Consider the following 24,519-nt stretch of genomic DNA (forward strand, 5'->3'; position numbering starts at 1 on the left):
TCAAAGTGACAGAGTTTGTTAGGGCTTGCCACAAAGGTAGTTCAAGATTTGTCTAGAGTGCTAATGTGGGAGAAGCAAAGGTTTCTTAAACCCAGACATTTGTAATAAGACTACAAAAAAAATACTATTTCTTTTTCAGTAAAGGATAATTCCCAATGGCAGTAGGCCTGCTTGTTGACCTGTTGCAACAGAAAAGATTGGAATGGCACAGCAAAACAAAGTGTCTTTTACTTTTTGTCATTCTTGCTGGCCATCATACAGAAATCAACACTGCTGTCACTTTGCAAAGCACCCAAAAGGCCAAGGTCCAGCATTCTGACAGTATGTTTCAGTTCCAGCTGCTCCAGAACTTTGTGATGAGTTCTTGAAATATAAAATGTTATGTAAACCTTTGTTGGAAAGTAGTAAGAAAGCAGCATTTTGCTTATTCATGATGAATTATTGATAATCAGTCTTTCACCAAAGGAGGCATTTTCACTTCAGAATCTTTTGATCTCAGATTTCTATCTCACTCAAAAAAGAAAAAAAATTGCACCCTCTGCATGCCACCTGCTGGCAATTTTTTGTATCTGGCTAAGAAGAGGGCAGTGTATAGTTATCTTTCCCTGGTGAGACATCTTGACTATGTCAAAAGTCAGAACAGATTCTGTTGTCCTGGAGCTTTCAGCTACTGAAGCAGAACTAGGAAAAGCATCATAAGAAGCTATTACTATGCACTGACTTTAATTAGTTCACTTAAGATCCAGAGACGACGATATGAAAGGTGCAACATTGCAAAGGCTCAAATGCAGACATTGAAAACATGCAGAGAATAAGAGATGCTACCATATTACCAGAAGGAATTTCCATGTCTAGTCCTATTGGTCCTATTTTGTATTAGCCTTAAAAAAACAAAAAACAAAAAGAAGCCTGAAGCTGCGATCTATATTACCTGAAATAGCTAACAAATAGACCGAATACGTACCTATCTGCACACTTACTGAGTAGCTGTATATCGAAAGGGCGTACCTACTCTATAGTGCCTCCTACTGGCCAGGTGTTGCAGAGCCATCCCTTGGCCTCAGTTTTCCCTTCTACTGGGAGTCCCTTAAAAAAATCCACACAGTCCAGATATTCAAAACATTTCCATTCTGGAGTCCAATTAATTAAGTGCCATACAGTCTTTAAAAATAGAACCCAAACCTACGAAGTCTTCACCCCAGTTTTCGTTGGCCCATCTCTTCCACCCTAAGGGTCTGTTCTCTCTTTAAAATTCCTTTGTTTCACCTGAGTCCCAAGCTGGGTACAGCCCCTGCTCCTAAAGGTTTGAATCCCTGCAGAATTCAAAACGTAGGCATGGCCTCTCTCCACTGAGAATCTGTCTGCTGCTCTTCCAGGAGATTGGCTTTGTCCACTGGCCTTCCCTGCTCACTCAGGGTCCTGCAGGAGTCTGCTAATAACAGCATGCAGCTGTCTCCCCTTTTATAAGGCCTAGCTGCCTTTCCTTAAGACTCCTTGGGCAGCAGGCAGTCTAGGTGCACTAGACCCTGCTCCCTCCTAAAGGGGAGCATCACCTGGTGTCATGATATTACAACATTAACTCAACATAGATTTTAAAGATAAGTGTCACTGTTTCAGTAGAGTGCCCTGTGCTGGTGCCATTCTCAGTGAGAGCTGCCATTTTACCAACACTTCTCAGCAGGCAGTCCAATCTGATAACACAGCCTGGGAACCACTGAACTTACATGGGTCTAAGAACAGATTTTGGATTGGAAAATTCAGTGGTGCATCTGAATGGAGAACAGCAGGAGGGCATTCAAAATTATTGTCAGGGAAGCACTAAAATTTTAATACAGCTTTCATTTAATAGTGTAAGTGCAATATAAGGTTCATCCCCCTGCAAAGCAGCTACACCTTCTAACCCACCTGGACATGACACTCCGGTAAAAGTGTTGAAAGCTATGTCTCCACTTCAAAAAAGGTGTGGTTTTACTTGGAGATAGATGGGTCACTCAATGTAAAATCCTAGTGGAGATAAAGCACAGGCAGTTTTACCTCAATTTAGCTAGTCAAGGTCCACCCCCCACCTTACGCCCCTTGGGGTTTACTTCAATTGGTCACATCAAGATAAAAATTAGCCATGTTTTATCTTTTTTGCAGAAAAGACATAGTTGTAGTCACAGTTCAGTACAGGAGTTGCAGTAGCAGAAAGCTGATTGTCAGAAATGGAGCCAAGTTATAACTTCCATAAATTGTTGTATAGTATCACTAGCGGAAATCATGTGCCAAAAGTGCCACATGGTATTTATTTACATCTGGTTAATGTGTACTCCAAAGCTCTTTCCACATGCTGATGCCACTTATCCAAATTACTTTATGATTCTGATGACATCTTAGTTGTGTAAAGTCTTGAGATTTTTAACTGGACATTTATATGGCGTTACCAAGGCTGCACAGTATTTAATGGGATTTATTGTTTTTATTTCAAATGTCCATAGTGCTATTTTTTCCCCCTAGAGTGAGAAAGTTCGGGTTGGACACCATTCTATAGTGCAAGTTTAATAAGAATTAAGACTTTTTCTACTGCATGTACACAGAGTTATGGATCAGTTTTTGTGCCATTAAGGAGTCAAGCACTTGCAATTACAGCAAGTTTAGGGCTTTTAATACACTGAATAGAGAGTCCACTTGGCATCCATATTGTTAGTACATGGTTTCATGATAACAGTGTCTCTCAGTAAGATGTACAGGGGACCTAAACCCCATGTTTATCTCATACAGGGTCCCAAAATGGCTTATAAAAAGCTAGGTCTGTTTGGGGTGTGGTATTTCTGGAATGAGATCAGAAATTCCTGGAATATTTTGTGGTAGAACCTCTTATGAACTGAAGAATCAGAAGATCCAAAATTGGATTTCTTAAATAAAATGCTGCACTTTTATTACACACTGAGTACAAGTCCCAAAGTTTTTAAAAGGTCTAAACAGATCCGAAGCCAGCACACATCTGAGTAGTTCTCCGTACAGCTTGGCAGACGCTCTCAGATTCTGCCTAGCAGGTATATAGCTCCACAAATTGGACAGAATTTAGAAAAGAACAATGAGAATGATTAGGGGCAGGGAACAACTCTCATGCAGAGGAGATTGAAAAGATTGAGATTATTTACTTTACAGGGGACATATAAAAGGAGATATGATAAAAGCATATAAAATAAATAGCACAGACATGATAGACTGGGAATTTCTATTCTCCCAGTCTTATAATGCAAAAACAAGCGGATGACAGCCAAGAAACTAAAAGGTAGAAGATTCAAAACCAATAATAAAACAAAACAAAAACAAAAAACTTTCATACAACATATAATTAGATTGTGGAACTCTTTGCCACATGATGTTGTTGAGACCAATCACTTAGTTTAAGAATATTATAATTTTTATACTTGTTATAACAACTCTGAAGTTTTGCAAGTGATATTAGCCCTCGGGCTTCATAGTTTAAACCAATCTGTAACTATTAGGAGGTAAGAGAATTTCCTGGGGGAAGATTAACCCACAGTAGGCTGTTCTGGGACATCTTATGTTTTCCTTCCCTGCTTGTCACAGGTCAGAAAACATACTAGATATGGGTCTGATTTGATGTGTCAATTCCAATGCTCATTATAATATGTGCAAAGCGTATAACTGTCAAACTTTAATTAGAGCATATTTAGGTATGCCCAAAGAAGGGATAAAAGGTCACCTGACAAGATATTTATAAATGTAAGGTGTGGCCATCCAACTGCATCAAATATCACCCAAAGTAACCGTTGAGGTAACGAATCCCTTTTTAGTTGTCAGGACAGATACAGGTTGGATAAGGATAAGAAATCCCTCCCACAATGACAGGTAGTCAAGGATTGAAAACTAGTGTGTAAATGGACAATTATACAATTTCCAAGTATGACCATGGGCTTTCTGCATGTGAAAATAGCTACACATGCAAATTTGGCAGATTCAATTTTGGAGACTTTTTCAAAAAATTTAGTTTGCAGTATTACATCCCTGCAGTTCTAACAGATATTTAAAATAAACTGCTGAGTTTGTGTATCCTTTCTGTGAGACGAGTAATCAAGTATCTACTTAAACACATATAGACTTGCCTATCCAGGTAATTAGATTGCACTTGTTCATGCCCTATCTATAATGTAATATATACCTGGATTTTTCTGGCTGTGCACGGACTTAGAGTAGAGAGAAACCCCAGTTCTCTCTGTTCATTGATGAGAGCTTTTCAAGTCTCCCCACATCTTTATCTAGCCACTGTACATCCTAGTATTATCCATGTCACTAACATCTATAGATCTCATAAGCCCCTAAATATGCAAGTCAGTGAAAGATACCCTAATGGAAATCCCAGTTGAAAGTTCCCAACTCATTCTAGATGGCCAGGAAGGTTTTGGAACAGGAGTACCAGATTTGTTGGTTTACTGGCTACCAACCCTTCAACTGACACCAAGGATTCCACTGGTGTGCACTAGAATTTTCATTAGACTGTCTTGCGCAAAGCAAGAAAACCATTAGCAGATTTAGCTAGCTTTATTTATAATTGCTGTGCTCCCCTTAAAATGGTTCCTGCTAACACTGGGTTACCACACCACACTAAACAGTTAGAGGTGCTAACTACCCCGTCTTGACCTATTTGTAAAGTCAGCAGATTATGCAACTATAGCTATGAAAATATAGTTATGTGAGAACAATTGAATAGATACCTGTACAAATCTAAATAAGTTACACTTACGTTTACAAACTATATCCTTATATTTTCATACATGTATCTAATTCCTAGTATGTAATTCCTGTACCTAAATTATGTAAATTATGCATGTGTTGAAGAGATTTTGTATACATTTAATAAGTCTACATCACACTGTGTAGTTACCTCTTAGTCATGTTGCACAAAATATGTGAATTTCCTCTACATAGCACTTTTCTATATAGCCCTTTCAATAGAAATTTATCTCCCCAAAAGGATTTATAATGGATTAAATGGCTCATGTCACCCCACTACCTTAAATAGTGTTTAAGCTCCCTGGGCTGTCAGGATGGCCTTTGGGGAACCAGAGGGAGGGGAAGGAGAAAAAACAAACAAAACAAACTATTTACATTCCCCTCACATAATCTTCTGCTAAATATTCTCTGTAGTAGGAGTGGTTTGGTGTCCTGCAGAATTTGCAAGGGCAAGGCCCTCTAACCACACAAATCCTGGGAAATCACAGGGAACAGTCCCAACCAGTTCGATGAAAGCAAAATCTGTCTGTACAGAAGGTCCTTGATTCACTCTCTTCTTCCACGGCTTTATTGAGACCCAGGCTGCCATTGCATGGGTCCCCTTCTACTTGTTCAGTAGCTGCCAAAGGGACTTGCAGGGAGTTAAATACTGTTTTGAGCTGTATAAACTCTGTAGTGGACTTCAAGAAAAGCAGACTACAACTCAGAACTGGTAGATAAGGTCCCTTTTGGGAACAAATCTAAAATGAAAAAGGAGTTCAGGAGAGCTGACAGTTTACTAGAGAGACAATATCAAGGGCACAACAGCAAACTATCCCAATGTGAAAGAAAGATTAGAAGAATAGTAAGAGGTCACTATGGCTCCATCAGGAGCTCTTTAGTGACCTGAAAATCATAAAGGAATCCTACAAAATATGAAAACTTGGACAAATTGCTAAGGATGAGTACAAAAGAATGCCACAAGCACGTAGACACAAGATCAGAAAGGCTAAGGCACAGAATGAGTTACACCTAGCATGGGATATAAGGGGAGATAAGAAGAGGTTCCATAAATATATTAGGAGCAAGAGAAAGACAAAGGAAACTGAATGTCCTCTACTTAGTGATGATGGAGAGCTAATAACAGATGAGATCAAGAAGGCGGCTTCAATCTTCACTAAAATGGTGTGACAAAGTTCCTCCTCTACCTTGGTGGGTCTTGCACTTATTGGCGGATTTGCTCACCTTGGAGCTTCACGGCAGCCCTCAGTTTGGCCGTTTTCATTAACCCACAGTCCAGGTCAACTCCTCCTCTGTCTGACCAGGAGTTGGGAGGTTTGGGGGGAACCCGGGCCTGCCCTCTACTCCAGGTTCCAGACCAGGGCCCTGTGGAATGCAGCTGTCTAGAGTGCCTCCTGGAACAGCTGTGTGACAGCTACAACTCCCTGGGCTACTTCCCCATGGCCTCCTCCCAACACCTTCTTTATCCTCACCATAGGACCTTCCTCCTGGTGTCTGATAATGCTTGTACTCCTCAGTCCGCCAACAGTATGTGTTCTCACTCTTAGCTCCTAGAGCCTCTTGCTCCCAGATCCTTACACGCGCACCACAAACTGAAGTGAGCTCCTTTTTAAACCCAGGTGCTCTGATTAGCCTGCCTTAATTGATCCTAGCAGCTTCTTGATTGGCTGCAGGTGTTCTAATCAGCCTGTCCGTCTTAATTGTCTCCAGAAGGTTCCTGATTGTTCTGGAACCTTCCCTGTTACCTTACCCAGGAAAAAGGGACCTACTTAACCTGGGGCTAATATAGCTGCCTTCTATTACTCTCCTGTAGCCATCTGGCCTGACCCTGTCACAACGGTAAATTGTGACCAGATATGTAATACAATTAATATTAATAAGGGGGAAGGAACATAAGCCAAAATAGGGAAAGAAGAAATTAAAAAATATTTAGGCAAGTTAGATATATTCAAGTTGGCAGGGACCAATGAAATTCACCCTATGGTACTTAAGGCACTAGCTGAAGCAATCTCAGATCCATTAGCATTTTCTGACAACTCATGGAGGATGGGTGAGGTCCCAGAGGACTAGAGAAGAGCAAACATAGTATTTACAGATAAAAAGGGGAACAAAGAGGACACGGGGCATTATATATCAGTCATCCTAACTTCAATACCTGGAAAGATACTGGAACAAATTATTAAACAATCAATTAGTATGCATCTAGAGGACATTAGGGTGATAAGCAATTGCCAGCATGGTTTGATCAAGAACAAACAACGACAACCAACCTAATTTCCTTCTCTGACAGGGTTACAGTAGATAGGGGAAAGCTGTAGATGTGATCTATCTTGATTTTAGTAAGGATTTTCACACAATCTCATATGACATTTTCATAAACTAGGGAAATGTGGTCTAGATGAAATTACTATAAGGTAGGTGCAAAACTGGTTGAAAGACGATACTCAAAGAGTAGTTGTCAATGGTTCTGTGTCAAACTGGGGATGGGGGATGTATCTAGTGGTATCCTGCAGGAGTCTGTCCTGGGTCTGATATTATTCAATATTGTCAGTAATGACTTGGATAAGGGAGTAGAGAATAAGCTTATGAAAGTTGCAGATGATACTAGGATGGGAGAGGTTGCTAGCCTTTTTGAGAACAGGATTAGACAAATTGGACCTTGACAAATTGAAGAATTCGTCTGAAATCAACAAGATGAAATTAAATAAAAACAAGTGCAAAATACTACACTTAGGAAGAAAAAAAATCAAATGCACAACTTCAAATATCTGGGAAGGCAGTAGTACTGCTGAAGAGTATCTGAGGGTTGTAGTTGATCATAAATTGAATACGAGTCAACAATGTTGTGAAGTGGTAAAAAAGGCTAACATTCTGGGGTGTTGTCACAGTAGCTGGCCACTGCAGGTGGTCAGGCTTTCAGCCTACATGTGAAAGGTGTATTAACAGGACTGTCATATGTAAGACATGGGACGTTATTGTCCCATTCTACTAGGCAATGATGAGTGTCCAGTTCTGGGTGCCACACTTCCAGAAAGATGTGGGCAAACTGGATAGAGTCCAGAGGAGAGCAACAAAAATGACAGAAGTTTTAGAAAACCTGACCTATGTGGAAAGGTTAAAAAAATTGGGCCTGTTTAGTCTTGAGAAAAGATGACTGAGGGGGGAAGTCTTCAGCTATGTTAAGAACTGTTATAAAGAGGATGGTGAATAAGTGTTCACCATGTCCTCAGAAGATAGGACAAGAAGTAATGGGCTTAATCTGCATCAAGGGAGATTTAGAGGTTAGATATTAGGAAAAACTTTATAACCATAAGGATAGTTATGTGCTGAAGCAGACAAGGGAGGTTGTGAAATCTCCACCACTGAACGTTTTTAAGACTAAGTTAGACAAACACTTATCAGGAACAGTCTAGGTATACTTGGTCCTGTGAGCTAGGTGACCAGTTGAGGTCCCTTCCATCCCTACATTTCTATGATAAGTTTCACTTCAAAGCGTATAAAGGAGATCTGCACATAGAGTGTCTGTGCACAGGCACATGCAAAGAAAATATTGCAGGCCTGTATATTCAAACAGGGCAATTGTTACACACTCAAAACAGATAACCCACCATTTTGGATATAACCTGTGTTTACTGGTGTCAAGGTTCCTTCCCCACGCTGAACTCTAGGGTACAGATGTGGGGACCTGCATGAAAAACCCCCTAAGCTTATTTTTACCAGCTTAGGTTAAAACTTCCCCAAGGTACAAACTATTTTACCTTTTGCCCTTGGACTTTATTGCTGCCACCACCAAGTGTCTAACAAATATATAACAGGGAAAGAGCCCGCTTGGAAACGTCTTTCCCCGCAAAACCTACACCCCCTTTCCTGGAGAAGGCTTGGCAAAAATCCTCACCCATTTGCACAGGTGAACACAGACCCAAACCCTTGGATCTTAAGAACAATGAAAAAGCAATCAGGTTCTTAAAAGAAGAATTTTAATTGAAGAAAAAGTAAAAGAATCACCTCTGTAAAATCAGGATGGTAAATACCTTACAGGGTAGTCAGATTCAAAACATAAAGAATCCCTCTAGGCAAAACCTTAAGTTACAAAAAGACACAAAAACAGGAATATACATTACATTCAGGACAACGTATTTTGTCAGCCATTTAAACAAAACAGAATCTAACGCATATCTAACTAGATTGCTTATTAGCCCTTTACAGGAGTTCTGACCTGCATTCCTGCTCTGGTCCCGGCAAAAGCAACACAGACAGAGAGAACCCTTTGTTCCCTCCCCCGCCCAGCTTTGAAAGTATCTTGTCTCCTCATTGGTCATTTTGGTCAGGCGCTAGCGAGGTTATCTTTAGCTTCTTAACCCTTTAAAGGTGAAAGGGTTTTTTCCTCTGGCCATTTTAAAGGTGGTTAGCCTTCCCTTTATATTTATGACAACTGTGAAACGGAATATTGGCTTCCTATGACACTGGTCTTTCTGAAAATGGTGATGGGATGTTTAAATTCCACCTCCACAGATGTAGAAAATGGGACAACAGTTTGGCTTAGAGCAACATTTCTGAAAGTGCAGCACTGACCCCACTAGTCTATGTATCTCTGTGAAATGGACATTTAATGTCAGTGAGATAAAAATGTTTCCTTAACAGAAAACATCTGTTTTCATCTTCAGCTAAGTCAACATCTTTGCTGAAAAATGTAGAAAAAATATCTAAAAAGTTGTGGATAAGTGTGTTTCCAACATTTATTGTCTCCAGTCTTGATTCTATTATTATAAATGTATTATCTGTACTACAGTAGCACCTCAGAGCCCTAGTCATGGAGCAGGTCTCCATTGTGCTAGGTGCTGTGAACAGCACAGAAAGAAAAACAGTCCTTGTCTAGTGGTGGAATAGCTACTGGGCCTGTGCCCAGGGGCCCTGGCACATTGGGGGTCCCTGGAAAAATGGGCACCCCTGGTGCCCTGACTTGCTCTGACCAGCACTCCTTCTGGGGAGCAGGAATGGTATGCCCCATTCCCCCAACCGTGCCCTGACCCTGTATCCTGGCAGGAGTGCCGGGCGGGCGGAGTGGGGGAAGCCCCCGCATCCTGACTCTATTTTGCCATCAGGGGGGACTGCAGGCAGAAGGAGTGGAGATGGGCTCCCACTTGCTGTGGCTCAGGGCCCCACAAACCCCTAATCTGTCTAAGCATCTCTGTCTTGTCCAGAGAGTTAACAGCTTCATCGATTTGTTTGTAATTTATACAGGCAATTGGCGTGCATGGTGCTTTAAAGACATGTAGGACGATGTAGAGTTTACAGATTAAGAGCTAGATTCTGTGCCCACACAAAAGTAGTCCCACAGACAACAGTGGGACCTATTTTGCTTAATTAGCATCACAATTCTGCAAACCAAGTCAATGGGAGTTGTGTCATTGAAGTCACCTGGAGCAGGAACAGGCTGCTAGAATAGTCTATTGATGTTTTACTGTGTATAGTGAGATTGCACATGTATAAGTATTGCAGTGACACCCAAACTATTTTTCTTTCCTTTGGTTTTGCTAATTGATTATGTCCTTCGTTATGTCTATCTGTATCCCCACTTCAGGGATTTTTACCTTGTTATAAACCACATACTCTGGAGAAAAAGAATGAATAAATTGTCTTTGCTGACTCTTGCCTGTTGATGCATGCCCTGGAGGTCAGAAGTACATATGAGCTCTAATCATGCTGAGATTACTCTAGTTTTTCCAACCTGAAGGCAAATGCCTTCCTTCTTCATCACCAAAGATAACTCATTGCAGTGCAATGAAGGCCTAACCTCCAGGCTGGGTTCAAATGAATGCACTAAAGCAGGGATCGGCAACCTTTGGCACGCGGCCTGTCAGGAAAATCTGCTGGTGGGCCAGGACAGTTTGTTTACCTGCAGCCTCCGCAGGTTTGGCCCAGGGCTGGCCTTACCATGAGGCGAAATGAGGCGGCCGCCTCAGGTGCCAGACTGTGGGGGGGCACCACTAGGATCCAGAGTGTAGAAAATTTGTCTGCTGCTGGTGCATATGTATTCTCTCTGCTCTAGATGCACAGAGATGGTGGAGTGCTGTACTGGAGGAAGGAAGGCACAAGAGACATAACAGGCAGGCAGGAGAAAAGGTGAGAGGGAATAACAGAAAGTTGTTAGTTCTCCTTTATTGGAGTAGGTAGCAGAGCAGTATCATGCGAGCAGTAGAACAGGAAGAAGGCAGAATTGAGACCTTTCAAAGTTTTGGCCCAAGCGAGGGGGCATGGGAGCATCATTTGAGCTTCCCACTTCAGGTGCCAAAATGTTGTCGGCCGGCCCTGGTTCTGCCGATTGCAGCTCCCACTGACCGCAGTTTACTGTTCCAGGCCAATGGGGGCTCCGGGAAGTGGTGCGGGCCGAGGGATGTGCTGGCTGCCGCTTCCCGCAGCCCCCATTGGCCTGGAACAGCAAACTGTGGCCAGTGGGAGCTGCGATCGGCCAAACCTGCAGACTCTGCAGGTAAACAAACCGTCCCGGACCACCAGTGGATTTCCCTGATGGGCTGCATGCCAAAGGTTGCCGATCCCTGCACTAAAGAGTCAATTCAGTACAATAAATTATGGTGTGAATAGTATTGGGCCTGAAGTCAGGATTTTCTATCATTTTCTCCTCAGCAAAAATACATGCAACAAAAATTTGAGAAACGGAGCCAGGTCAACTCAGCTCTCTGTTTCTAGGAGTGCATTTTTACGCAGAAATGAAGTGGGGCAACACTATTGCTAAACAAAGGGACATTTCACATAAAACTGATCTAAACTTTTCCTTACCTTGTAGATTACTACATGATATTATTAAAACTGAAAGCATTTTTAAAATCCAGTGCACAATTTATTATTTCTGCTGTTTAACTTCTTGCAATGCTTAGCACAACCTATAAAAAGACACAGTTTTACTGCAGTTTCTCTTCAGATCATTTTCTGGTTTTCATGTGTACTGGCATGATATTGTTGTTTGGCTTGCAAATACTGCAGGAGAATGCTGATGTTTTTATGTGCGTCTTAAAAATGTTATAATACTTTCAATTCATGCAGCCCTTTTTCACAAAAAACTCTAAATTTAGGACCTCATACTAGAGGACTAAGGTTAAAATCCTGTACACATTGAAGTCAATTGGAGTTCTGCCATTGATTTCAGTGGAACCAAGATTGCACCCAATGCCTCTAAACTTCGAAAAATATTTTAGTGAATAACTGAGCTGGTAGACAGCACTATATCACATTTTAATACACATCATATATTACAAAATAAGTAGGAAAAGTGACCTTTTTTATAAGACCATATCAGGAAGCAGATCACTAGCAATGATACATATCACTTGTCATGCAGGCATCATGCGGACTTTGTAAAATGCTGCAAGTTATTTTACAGCAAGTTTGCAAAGACAACTGTCCATTCAAGATGTTCAGTGCGTGGAGGACTGAGAAATGAAGTTCTTTATAGCCCAACCATGTAACACTTAAGCTCTGTAGAGCTCTTCACTGCTATGCTGCTGCCACACATACCTGCTAAATCAAGATAAACACAGTCCAATATTGCCCAAGTACACTACTTTTGAAGTGCTGGTATCTCAAGAGGAGCTCTGCTGCCTTCTATCACAGCACAGAAGGTGGAGCAAGAACTAACTGATAGGTTAAAACATATAAACTTGACTGTAGAACTGACTGAAGTGTCATGCACGTGTGTATATATATATATATATACATATACATACACACACACACACGTAGTTATAATGGTTATTTGAACCACTGCAGGCTAACATTCTTCACAGATGTTATATTTTTTGTTAAACTAGAAAGGAGTTTTCAAAAGTGACATAGACTTCTAATGCGACTATGTGCCTTAATTTATAATTTTGTCTTGATTCAAGAATGCATCTCTATTCAGGAAAGTGAAATCAGTATTTGAGCACATTTCCTAAATGAAGGCCTTTAATATTTATGCATGAAAAATGCTTTTGGAGTTAAGTATTATTATATATCCAACTTTGAGAGTTGGGAGGGTTTTACACAAACAATAGCTTGAAACTCCGGCTTAACTTAAAAAACAAAAAAGCACTCAAGATATTGCAGATCATCCAATTACTGATCCATGCTGCCTTGAAGATCTCCATACTGAGAAGTTTTGAAACACTGATACATAACTCACCAGCTCAATGAAATAACAAACAGTGGCATAGAAACAAACTGTATTTTCAGAAATGAACACAATTTGCTGTCAACTGCTACTCTGAACCAAATATTTTCTAAGAGATATACCCCTTATTAATTTCAGCTTACAACTTGTGTTTTAAGGGCTATAAGCTTTAACTTCTTGAATCTCACCATCTACCACCATTAAATGATTGTCTCTGACCCCCCCCCCCTGCAATTTCCAATTTCCTGCAATTGTGAAAATTTAAATTAATATCATAGTACTAGTTGAAAATCATGGTATTGTTTTATTTACCAACTCAATTTCTCCCTGGATTTTGTATTACTATATCATGAATTTACCTCCTTATTTGACTGGCAAAAAATAAAAAGATACACAAGTCCAAAACAGAGGAAGTTAGTTTGTATTCAGCTACAATATTAGGCATTAGCTTTAGTTATGTTTGATTAGAACTTTCTTCAAGAGCTGTAAAAAAATAGCAGTAATCTAAAAGCAGGATATCCACAAGTTTATAATGTTTGTTTTTGTTTTGCATTATTCATGCAGTTCAATCATTAACAACAAAATATAATGACTGGCAGTTAAAGCTTGAAATTAATCATGAAGCAACCTGTGAAGTAGTTAAGTATTAGATCCATTTTATAGATGGGGAAACAGAAGTCAAAGTCAACGTTTTCAAAAAGTGGCTTCAAATTTTGGACACCCAATTTGATACACCTAGGGAGTTTGTATTTTCAGACATTCTGAGCATCCACAATTCTAGTTGAAGTGACTGGAAGCCTGTAAGTGCTTGGTAACTCTGAAAAGTTGGCCCTAAAAGTCTCTCAATTAGAATGCACAATTAAAGGCTACTTTTAAAGTTTTAGGTCGAAATGACTAACTCAAGGTAATAGCATAGCATGGATTGGAACTCAGAAGCTCTAGCCCCATTCTCAACCCATTAGACAAGCCTACCTCTAATTTTCTTCTCAAAGCTGTTTAAGATGGTCAATACAACACCCTTAAGCTTCAGTAAAGGATGCCTTTTCCTAAATTTTGATATAAGCTTAATAGATAACCCTCATAGCTTATAGGGTTTCCCTTTTATGGTATAACCCAAATGCTAATCAACTGGGTTTGGGAAGAAAATTTCCAAGGACACATTCATCAATGATTGTCCATAACAGGATTTATTGCCCCTTCCTCTGAATCATCTGGTGCTGGCCACTGGCAGAGACGGAATACTGGAATAGCAGGAGCACGAGTCTGATCTATCTGGTAATTCCCATGTTCCTACTGCATGTCACTTAATCAAAATATAAATTTAAAATTTTGATTGGACCTTTCTATAAAGACTGTAAATACACAGATTTTTTGTGGGTCTGGTTTTTCTAATCCTCATTTCATTTTTTGACATGTTGCTGGTCTTGACTAGGTCATGATACTGGTGAGAAGAGATGTTCTGAACACTTCAGTAGAAGTCTAGTTTAGTCTGACACAAGGACACCAGAAGGTCCCACAGATAGAAATTATATATTTTGTAGTGTCGTAAAGTGCTATTATCCACAAGATTTTCCTCTAGCAAACAGCAGGCTTGAAATATTTGTTCAGACCACCCAGTGTATACAGAAATGCTATGCTATCCCATGTTACAGCTGGGGAACTGAGGCATAAAAAAATTAAGTCTAAAGCAGGGATTGGCAACCTTTGGCATGCAGCCCAATTTGAGAGGCATAGGGCCTGTTTTTTCAGAGCACTTAGAATGATATATAGGCTTGGAAGAATTTGATTTTTATTCTGCCCCCCAGTTTTTATCAATTTAAATTTTCACAATTGCAGGAAATTATTGGGGGTGGGGGGGATCAGACACAATCATTTAAAGGTGGTAGATGGGAAGAGTCAAGAAGTTAGAGCTTATAGCCCTTAAAACAAAAGTTGTCAACATCACATGTCAAGGATATTTAATTTGTATGTTTTAAGTCAGACTAAGAAGTTCTCAATTATCATCTTACTTTGCCTTTCTTTACAGTTCAATCATCACCGGAAATATTTTTTGTCATTTTGGGTGCTGTGATGGGGCATCTGCCCCACACCGGCAGAAAAGGGGTTAAAAACAGCCCTATGGAGGCTGCACAGGAGGTAGCCAAGCACAGAAGGGCTCATAGGAGTAGCCAATCCAGGCCGGGCTGGCCCATATAAGAAGTTTCAGAGTAGCAGCCATGTTAGTCTGTATTCGCAAAAAGAAAAGGAGTACTTGTGGCACCTTAGAAACTAACCAATTTATTTGAGCATAAGCTTTCGTGAGCTACAGCTCACTTCATCAGATGCATTCAGTGGATGTAGACAAACAAAAACAAAAGTACTCCTTTTCTTTTTCCATATAAGAAGGTCTGTCAGTCACTCCCTGGGGCTTAAGAAGGGAGGGGGACTGGCTGCCTTGCAGGTGGAGGGCAGCAAGCACCCGGGGCAGAGCAGTGTTGCAGGAAGAGACCCAGGGAGCTAAAGGCAGCTCCTGGCAGGCTGCAGGGATCTTCTGACTTCACAGGGGGCAAGGAGGGCACTGGAGCCACTGAAGGAAGTGGCTAGACTGTGGACTGCAGTTTGCTACTGAAGGAAATGGCCGGACAAAAGACTGCAGGTTCCCCCGGAAGTGGGGAGAACAGAGTGTGACACAGCTGGAGGGCTGTGTCCTGAAGAGGACACTGTGTTCTTTGGGACAACATGCTTCCCGGAGCAGATGTGATGGTGGCAAGACCTCACCAGACAAGGACGCACTGGTGAACTAAGCTAATTCCCAGGACAGCCAGCAGGAGGCTCCACAGCAATGAGTCGAACCCCATCACAGGTGTGTAGGGTGAAATCGACATTTATTGACATTTACCAATAAAAATCCAATCTTTCCAAAGCACTTCATATGTTCAAAGCACAGCTCTAATTGACTTCAAGTGAAGCTATGAGTGCTCAGCACATCTGCAAATCAGATCTCAGGCTCTCAAGTCAGGCACCCATAAAACGAGAAACATAGGATTAGTGACCACCTGAGAAAAGTTTAGTTTAAGTGACTTGCCTGCCATCACACAAGAACAGTGTGGGAGAGGCAAGGATTGAATCAAGTTCTCCAGGGTGGCATTCAACGGCCTTACCCTTAAGATCATCCCCTCTTCCTGCAGTTCCTCCCTTATTCATCAGACACCTTCCAACTTCTGCACCAAGTGAGGAGGGGGCTTACAGATAAAAGGGGCCTCCTTTTCTACACAGCTCTGATTCATCCCCAGAGAACGGTCCATCCTGTGCACTGAGTGAGTCAGAGGGGCATGTGCTACAGTGACAGTCTGTACAGGCTAGAGCATGCTCAGTGCAGATGGAACCTTCAGAGAATTTAGTTGCTGACCTCTAACAAGAGCCTACTGAACATGTGCAAATTGATTTTTTCCCCCTCAAAGACTTCAGCTGGCCAAATGTGGCTTGTTTTCACAGGGAATAGTAAAAGGGGCAAATCTTTGACACCAGGATGACTCCCTCCCCTCCCACCACCAGCAAATTTCAAATCTTTGCACCAAAGCATGGGGGCACTAAAACTTCAAAATGAAGTGGTTGGGTTTTTTGTTTAAAAAATAAAAAGAGAAAACCAGCAAACAAAACACAGGCAAGAAAACCATTTCCCCCCTGCCTAATCTCTTTTTCAGAATAGGCAGAACCACTTTTTTGCTGAATCTTTCCAGAAGAATTCAGTCTAAGGCAGGTACTCAGCCTAAGAAATTTCAGCCTGGAAAAGTTTTATAAACAACTGAACACAGGTTCTTATAATGGGAAGTATTGGGCAGCCTTAACAACAGGCAGCACTAGCAGGTCTGCCTATAGTACTTTGCGTTTATATAGTACCTTCCATTCAAGGAACTCAAGAGCATTACTGTGACCTTCTGGCATAGGTATTATCCTAATTAATAGTTGAACTGTAATATGGGGATAATAATCCCGGGCCCGAATTTTGCTTGGTCCTCACATGGTGGGGAGGGCACAAGGGCCCGGATCCACAAAGGTATTTAGGCTCCTTACTTCCACTGATTTCAATGGAAAGTTAGCAGAGGTATTTAGCCTCCTGACACCCCTCTCAAAATGAGGAATTTTGAAATTCCTTCTGATCTAGCATCCGTTTGTACAGTGCCTAACACAGTGCAGTCCTGCTTTATGACTAGGCTGCCTAGATTCTCTGGTATTAGCAATAATAGATAATATTAATATAGTGCTTCATTTAGCGTTTGCTTTCTTTTCTTTAATGCTACTATTACGGGCCCTTAGATTTAACTAGAGGGGTTTGAAGACACTACTGGAGGAATATACAGAGCAGAGGATTAATAGTTTATTACATGGTTTTCAGATTTCTAAACAGTGGAAATTAAGTATGAAAAAATTAAGCTTATTTGATATATTTTTCCCTACTATGTATTTTAGCCAAATGCAGTCCATCATCAGATGCCTCAAAAACACAGTGGTAAGCTTTCAAAGCAATGTGTGGGGGAATTAGCCACAAAATTCCCATTAACATCAATGACTCACTCAGCTAAATCATTGTGCAGGGCTTTGAAAGTTTACCCCAGAGGGTTAGTCTCTTGTTGATGCACAGGGGATTTATACACCTACCTCCTATTAATGTTAATGGAAGTGAAGTTTGTCTCTCTCCTGTTCACTGATCAGAGAATAGTTTTTGTAACTTTTGACTGGCAATTTTATAAGTCCCTAAATTAAATGGCTGTTTTGCTTTAGGGAAGGGAGGATCAACAAGCTCATAACGTTTTGTGCCTCTTAGTGTTCCCTCTGTTTCATGTTAAAGTATCCAGAATATGTAGTTTCAATATTATAGTTGCTAAAAGTTACATTAGTGGGTATATGCCTATACACAGAAATAAATGCTATTTTACGATTGACCAAAAAGTTTAATGTTGATTTAAAAATTAAAGAAACAACACAGGCTTTTAGTTAAGTTTATCCCTCCTAGTGCTCTTGTCCTTCCTTTTTCCCTTAGTGCCATCTTTTGGTTTTACACTCTAATTTTATATGGAACAAAATAAAAAGATTAAGATAAAAACAATTCTCAGAAGATAACTCATCATTTTGTAATTATGTGCAGGTGCTAAATTATTTTTGGCATTATGTTTTACAGAGCGCAGTACTACAACATGATGGTATTCAGCAAAGCATCTAGATTTGATTGTCCCACTAATCATCAAAAGACACTGGATCTGAATCCTAAAGGCATAGCTAAACGTTGATTAGATTTTTTTCATCTTTGTTGGTGATTTTGTTGATGGTTCACTGAGGTATGAATTTCTTTCACATTCCATTGAGTTTACATTTTATTCTGTTTGATTTGCAACACAGTCAGTTTAAGCTTTTGATAAGCCATTGCACAATGCTTTTCGCCCAGTTACAGGTGTTTAAAAAGTAACAATCAATAACCATTACTCAGTGTCCATAGCATGTGGGGCCATATTAGTTACAGAAATAGTGGACATTCTGGACTAGGCCCTCAAGAAACAGCTTGGTCTGTGAAAGCGTCTTCTAAAAACTCTTGCGCTGTAAGTTTTTAAATTGCCAAACTGTGGGAAAACTGAGTAGCCTGTATGTTGTTAGCATTTTGGACAATGCTGAAAGTTGTACAGTAATGCTGTGGAGAGCTCATAGAAATTAAACTCTACTCCCTTAGAATCTTAATCCTGAGGCTTTAGGATTTGTAATTCCACCCTTTATGGCTGCACAACCAATTTTCTATCCCTTAGAGTCAAAGCAGCAAAGCCCTTGGGCTGTGATAGATCTTGAAGAAGCCACATAGTAAGTAGGATACACAGTATAAAAAGCTAACTTTAAAAGCATGAACTGGGTCAGAATAGCGACTGTCTAAAAAGAACATCTCGGTATCTATATTTATTCTCCATCTATGACAAATATGCTCAGTTTACAAAAGTCAAAATAGGTTTTTTTAAAACACCTAGCTGAGTACAATGCTGGCAACATTGCATTTCAGAACACACCTTGCATTTCATTCTGCTTCATAGGTCATGACTAAGAATGAAGTCAGAACATACCTGGCAACTGGAGGCATGGAGAAGAATTGAACCTAACTCTTTTCCACAGCTTTAGTGGTAGACTTCAGAGGTTAAAATAAAGTGTTTTACGGGTAAACTAAGCAGATCTGACTAGGCGCACACACAGGGAGCATTAATAAGTTACCATTTTACGAGTCACTTTTCTGACTAGAACCATATTAAAAATAAATAGATATTTTGGTTTCATGCCATGGAAGAATTCTCAGTTTTTGTTTGTACTGTTAATAATATCAAATAATTGCCCAGATGCTTATAAACATAACTGTGAGCTGAGGTCACCAAAAGAAGTTAGTGTTTAGAATAAGGGCACATTATTGTCCTATCCTGTGTCTGTTTTGGACTATTGTAATTGTAAACACATAGTGTCTATGATGTCACAGGAAGTAACAGGAGAGGAGACTCTGCTATTGTAATTTAGGCTTCTGTGAATCAGCCTAATAGGAGGCAACAAGATAATCTTGACTGGAAAAAAACAAAACAAAAAACAATTAGTTCCACAAATCTGTATGATTCTAAATTCTCCACATTTTGACATAGGTAACTACTGGTTACTTTTATATCATATAGAAACAACCTCAGCATCATATAAATAAGAAATAAAGAGTGAAGGAAAATGCCTAAGTCTTAAAAAAGTGAAAATATGACTATGTACGTTAACTTTATTTTTTACATTCCTTACATTTTTGTTATTGATGAATGACTACAAGCGTTGTTGCCTTCAGGTTATATCCTAAGCACTGTTTCATGCTACCCTAAATATAGTTTAAGGTGGACATCAAGAACCAACCTTAGTGAAATGTTGAAATTTAACTGCATAGTTTGTACTTACTTGCAGCCTAGTTCAATTAGATTCAGGCACATAAGATAAAGCAGAAACCAATGCATGAAAAAATTATGGCCACAAGCAAATCCAGCATTTTTCTACCCAAATAAACACATGCTTTATCTGCATGTGTAGACTTCTATATAAATATGGTTGAGGCAAACCTCAGTTAATCACGATGAGTACTACAAGCACAAATTTAAAAACAAAGTCAGTGGTTCTGGAAGAAGTGGTTCTGATCCTTTACTACAGTGGTTCTCGAGACTACTGTACCCCTTTCAGGAGTCTGATTTGTCTTGTGTTCCCCAAGTTTCACCTCACTTGAACTATTTGTTTACAAAATCAGACACAAACATACAAAAGTGTCACAGCAACTATTACTGAAAAATTGCTTACTGTTTCATTTTTACCTTATAATTATAAAATAAATCAATTGGAATATAAGTATTGCGCTTACATTTCAGTGCATAGTTCTATATAAATAAGTCATTGTCTGTATGAAATTTTAGTTTGTACTGACTTCGCTGGTGCTTTTTATGTAGCCTGTTGTAAAATTAGGCAAAAACTAGGTAAGTTGATGTACCCCCTGGAAGACCTCTGCAAACCCCATGGATACACATACCCATGGTTGAGAACCACTGCTTTACTACAAATAAATATATCCGTCTCTTGTAGAGCTCACTGGCAGTTTGGCGGTTATACGATAGAGGCAAAACACAATAATGTGTATGGTAGAATAGATTCTTGCATTTTACTGAAACTACTGACAACCCCAACTTAAACTATGTAACGGTTCATGAGGCAGTCAATGAGGGCACACAGCCAAGCAGCGTGGGGGACATGTGATTAGTCTTTGTTTTATAAACTTGTTGGACTCAATTTAATTGTGTTGGTGCTTCAGTTAAATTTAAATAAATATTTGTTTTTTGTATAAACAAAAATGTTTGGCTTTGTCAGGACTTTGTAACTGGCACCTGACAACACCAAATATACGAACTTGCAATTGCATACGGGCCATGGGAAAAGGCCCAAATTTATGTTCCCTTCGTACTAAGCTTTAACCTGTGAAAACAGTTGCGCAGTTATTGGAGTGGCAGTCCTCATGCTTTACCCTCTGTTGGAGGGCTGGGTTTTTCTGTTACTAAGATCAAAAACAATTATCTGCTAACAACCACCTCCTAACAGCAGTAAGAAAGACAAGACACACAGAGCGCTGGTAAGTGATTGAACTTTATTTCCTGGTCCCAGTCTGCATCTGGGTTATAAAAAGTTAATACCTGTCACGCAATAAGGATCATTATCCTATGGCTACTGTTACACTAAACTGTTAAAAAGTCTGCTCTTTCCTTGACAAATGTTGGACCGCTTTATGAAGTGCTGGTAGTGTGATTGCAAAATACTGCTACCTTTTAGATCTCCAAGAAAAGTTCTGTCATGAAGATTTGCCCAAACCATTGTGAATTTACTTACAGTAAGATTAGAGCTGTGGGTACAACAGATTTTTGATTCACTGGCAGTTCCAAAAAAAATTGTTTCAGGTCAAAGCAGGTTGTTGTGGGCCAAACTAAACATTGTTCTCCCTGAAATGAAAAGCTTTGTTTTGATTAAGCTTTTTATTTTTCAAAGATTTTTTAAAAACAAAATTTCAAAACGAAGTTTCGAATGTTAAAACGGAAACATGTTTGTTTTATAAACATTGAAACAAAACAAGTTTTTTGGAATGGGGGGGGGATTTTGTCAGACAATTTGGTGAATTTGACAATATTTGTGAAAATTTTCAGTGGACCTGAATTTGTATTTTTGGCCGAAGACATTTTGGTCGAAATTTTTTGCTCATCTCTAAGTAAAATCTCCCCTTCTGGTCCTGGCACAGAGTTGAGGTAACTGGGGAGTTAAGCAAAAAGAAAAGGAGGACTTGTGGCACCTTAGAGACTAACAAATTTATTTGAGCATAAGCTTTCGTGAGCTACAGCTCACTTCATCGGATGCATTACCTTTCTGGGCTGGGCCAGGGAGAATCACACCACTTCCTTTCCCCTCAGAAGGCCATGGGTATTTTGTAGACAGTGGTCTTGCCAACGACTGAAGGTCATTAGGTCACTATTTCCTCTAATGGCTAGTCTTCACTGTAGTGTTAGCTCAAGGTATAAAACTGCAGTGTTCCCCATGACCCAACTCCTGACTACACACACAAATCTCTAGTTTGAGTTAATTGGCGCTTTAAACTCAAGCTAGCTGGTCTATCAGGGGTTGAGGGTTGGAGTGTGAGTGCTGCTGAGACTAGAGATAGTAATGCAGTGGGGACTCCATTACAATCTGTGCTGTTAATCCAATCACACTGTGCAGTTTGATAGGTGCTTACTCTCACTCAAACTAGGCTAACTGGAGAGAAATTAGCTGGAGCATAGATAACCTGAGCAAACAGTGCAGTGAAGACAAGCCCTTGGACTCCAGGAGCCTGACGGAAGGAGGAGTAAGCTAATCGGCAACTTCTGATCACAGGAACTGTAAGGAGGTGGTCCCAGGTCACTTTAAGAAGTGGGGTGTAAACATCATTCTCTGTAATATTCCTGCTCTGAAAGTCCAGCTCATCTGGTTACCTCTCTCTCTTTCTGCCACGCACATTGTCAAAAGTAAAGCTCATCAGGAATTTTCTGACAGTTTTGTTGGAACAGGCTGATTCATTGAACCTGAACTGTTTTGCAGAAATGTATCAGGTTCAATGAACTTTCAATGTACCACAGAGATTCCTGCCAGCTTGCTTGGTGGGATTCTGGGGAGCCCAGGACTTCCGAGCTCTGTACTATGGAACTGGGAGTCTGGAAACCTTGAGATCCCCAGCTCGAGATGGGAATCTTAGGAATTCTAGGCTCTCTGCTCTGCAGCTGGGGACTTCCCTAACTCCTTGGGGTTCAATATTTCAACCAAGTCTGGAGTCAAGGTCTGCCAGCCACTCCATTTGGGTTTGGTTAAAAAAAAGAAAAACACAACCAAACACCTGATTTTTCCAAAATGAAAAATTTCAAAAATTTCCTTTCCATGGGAAATTTCAAGTTTTTGTTCTGAATTGGAATGAAAACTTTTGAAGTGTTCAAATTTTCTCTGGACCAGAAATTCTGAGTTTTGACCATATCTTGTTCAAAATAGATTCTCTCTGGAGCATAAGCCATTTTGAGTGGATGTTGTCATACGTTGGTGTGACACAGTTATCACTCATGGCCATGTCAGGACTGTGGTTGCTAAACTTATGGCTATGTCTTGAAGGGGATTCTTAGTTAACCCACATCTGGTCCTGCTATACCCGTGGTAGAGTATTATGAATGGATCTCGGTGAGTAATTCATAATGTATTTGATGAATTGTGCCTCTTTCTATTAATTAATTGTACATGACCAGATCATGCTTTTCTTGAAATATTCATCATGAAATATTCACAGAAATTGTATGATCTATAGAGAAGTTTGCTGTGAGTATTTGATATCCTCAATTTAAACTACATTGATTGGACACAGTGCAGGTTACATGGTATGCTTCTGCTTCTTAATTGGCTAAGACTATCTTTAAAATCATGTTTTGATGCAAATATTTGTGAATAAAATAAATAAATATTAATACCACCACCCTCTAGCTATTATATAACATTTTTCATCAAAAGAAACCAAAGTGCTCGACAAAGGAGCTAACATAATTAGAACTTTGAAATTCTCTTGTATATTCACTATTTCAAACATTCCTGCCATTAAACTAGTGCTGGTCATGAATTTTCCATAAAATGTAGTTTCTGAAAAACTGAATTTTTTGTGGGAAAGTTTAATATTTTTTTAAATATTTTCCTTTGGGAAAACAAAAACATTTTGGTTTGGGTCAGTTCAACCTAAAATCAAGATACTGTTTTTTTTAAAATTGAACCAAAATGTTTCATTTCAAGTCTGATTCATTGAACCTGACTGTTTTGCAGAAATGTATCAGGTTCAATGAACTTTCGATGTACCACAGAGATTCCTGCCAGCTTGCTTGGTGGGATGCTGGGGAGCCCAGGACTTCCAAGCTCTGTACTATGGAACTCAGTCCCTGGAAAAATCATGGACCAGGTCCTCAAAGAATCAATCCTGAAGCACTTACATGAGAGGAAAGTGATCAGGAACAGTCAGCATGGATTCACCAAGGGAAGGTCATGCCTGACTAATCTAATCGCCTTCTATGATGAGATTACTGGTTCTGTGGATGAAGGGAAAGCAGTGGATGTATTGTTTCTTGACTTTAGCAAAGCTTTTGACACGGTCTCCCACAGTATTCCTGTCAGCAAGTTAAAGAAGTATGGGCTGGATGAATGCACTATAAGGTGGGTAGAAAGTTGGCTAGATTGTCGGGCTCAACGGGTAGTGATCAATGGCTCCATGTCTAGTTGGCAGCCGGTGTCAAGTGGAGTGCCCCAGGGGTCGGTCCTGGGGCCGGTTTTGTTCAATATCTTCATAAATGATCTGGAGGATGGTGTGGATTGCACTCTCAGGAAATTTGAGGATGATACTAAACTAGGAGGAGTGGTAGATACGCTGGAGGGCAGGGATAGGATACAGAGGGACCTAGACAAATTGGAGGATTGGGCCAAAAGAAATCTGATGAGGTTCAATAAGGATAAGTGCAGGGTCCTGCACTTAGGATGGAAGAACCCAATGCACCGCTACA

Source organism: Caretta caretta, chromosome 7 (assembly GCF_965140235.1).
Source record: "Caretta caretta isolate rCarCar2 chromosome 7, rCarCar1.hap1, whole genome shotgun sequence".
Lineage (NCBI taxonomy): Eukaryota > Metazoa > Chordata > Testudines > Cheloniidae > Caretta > Caretta caretta.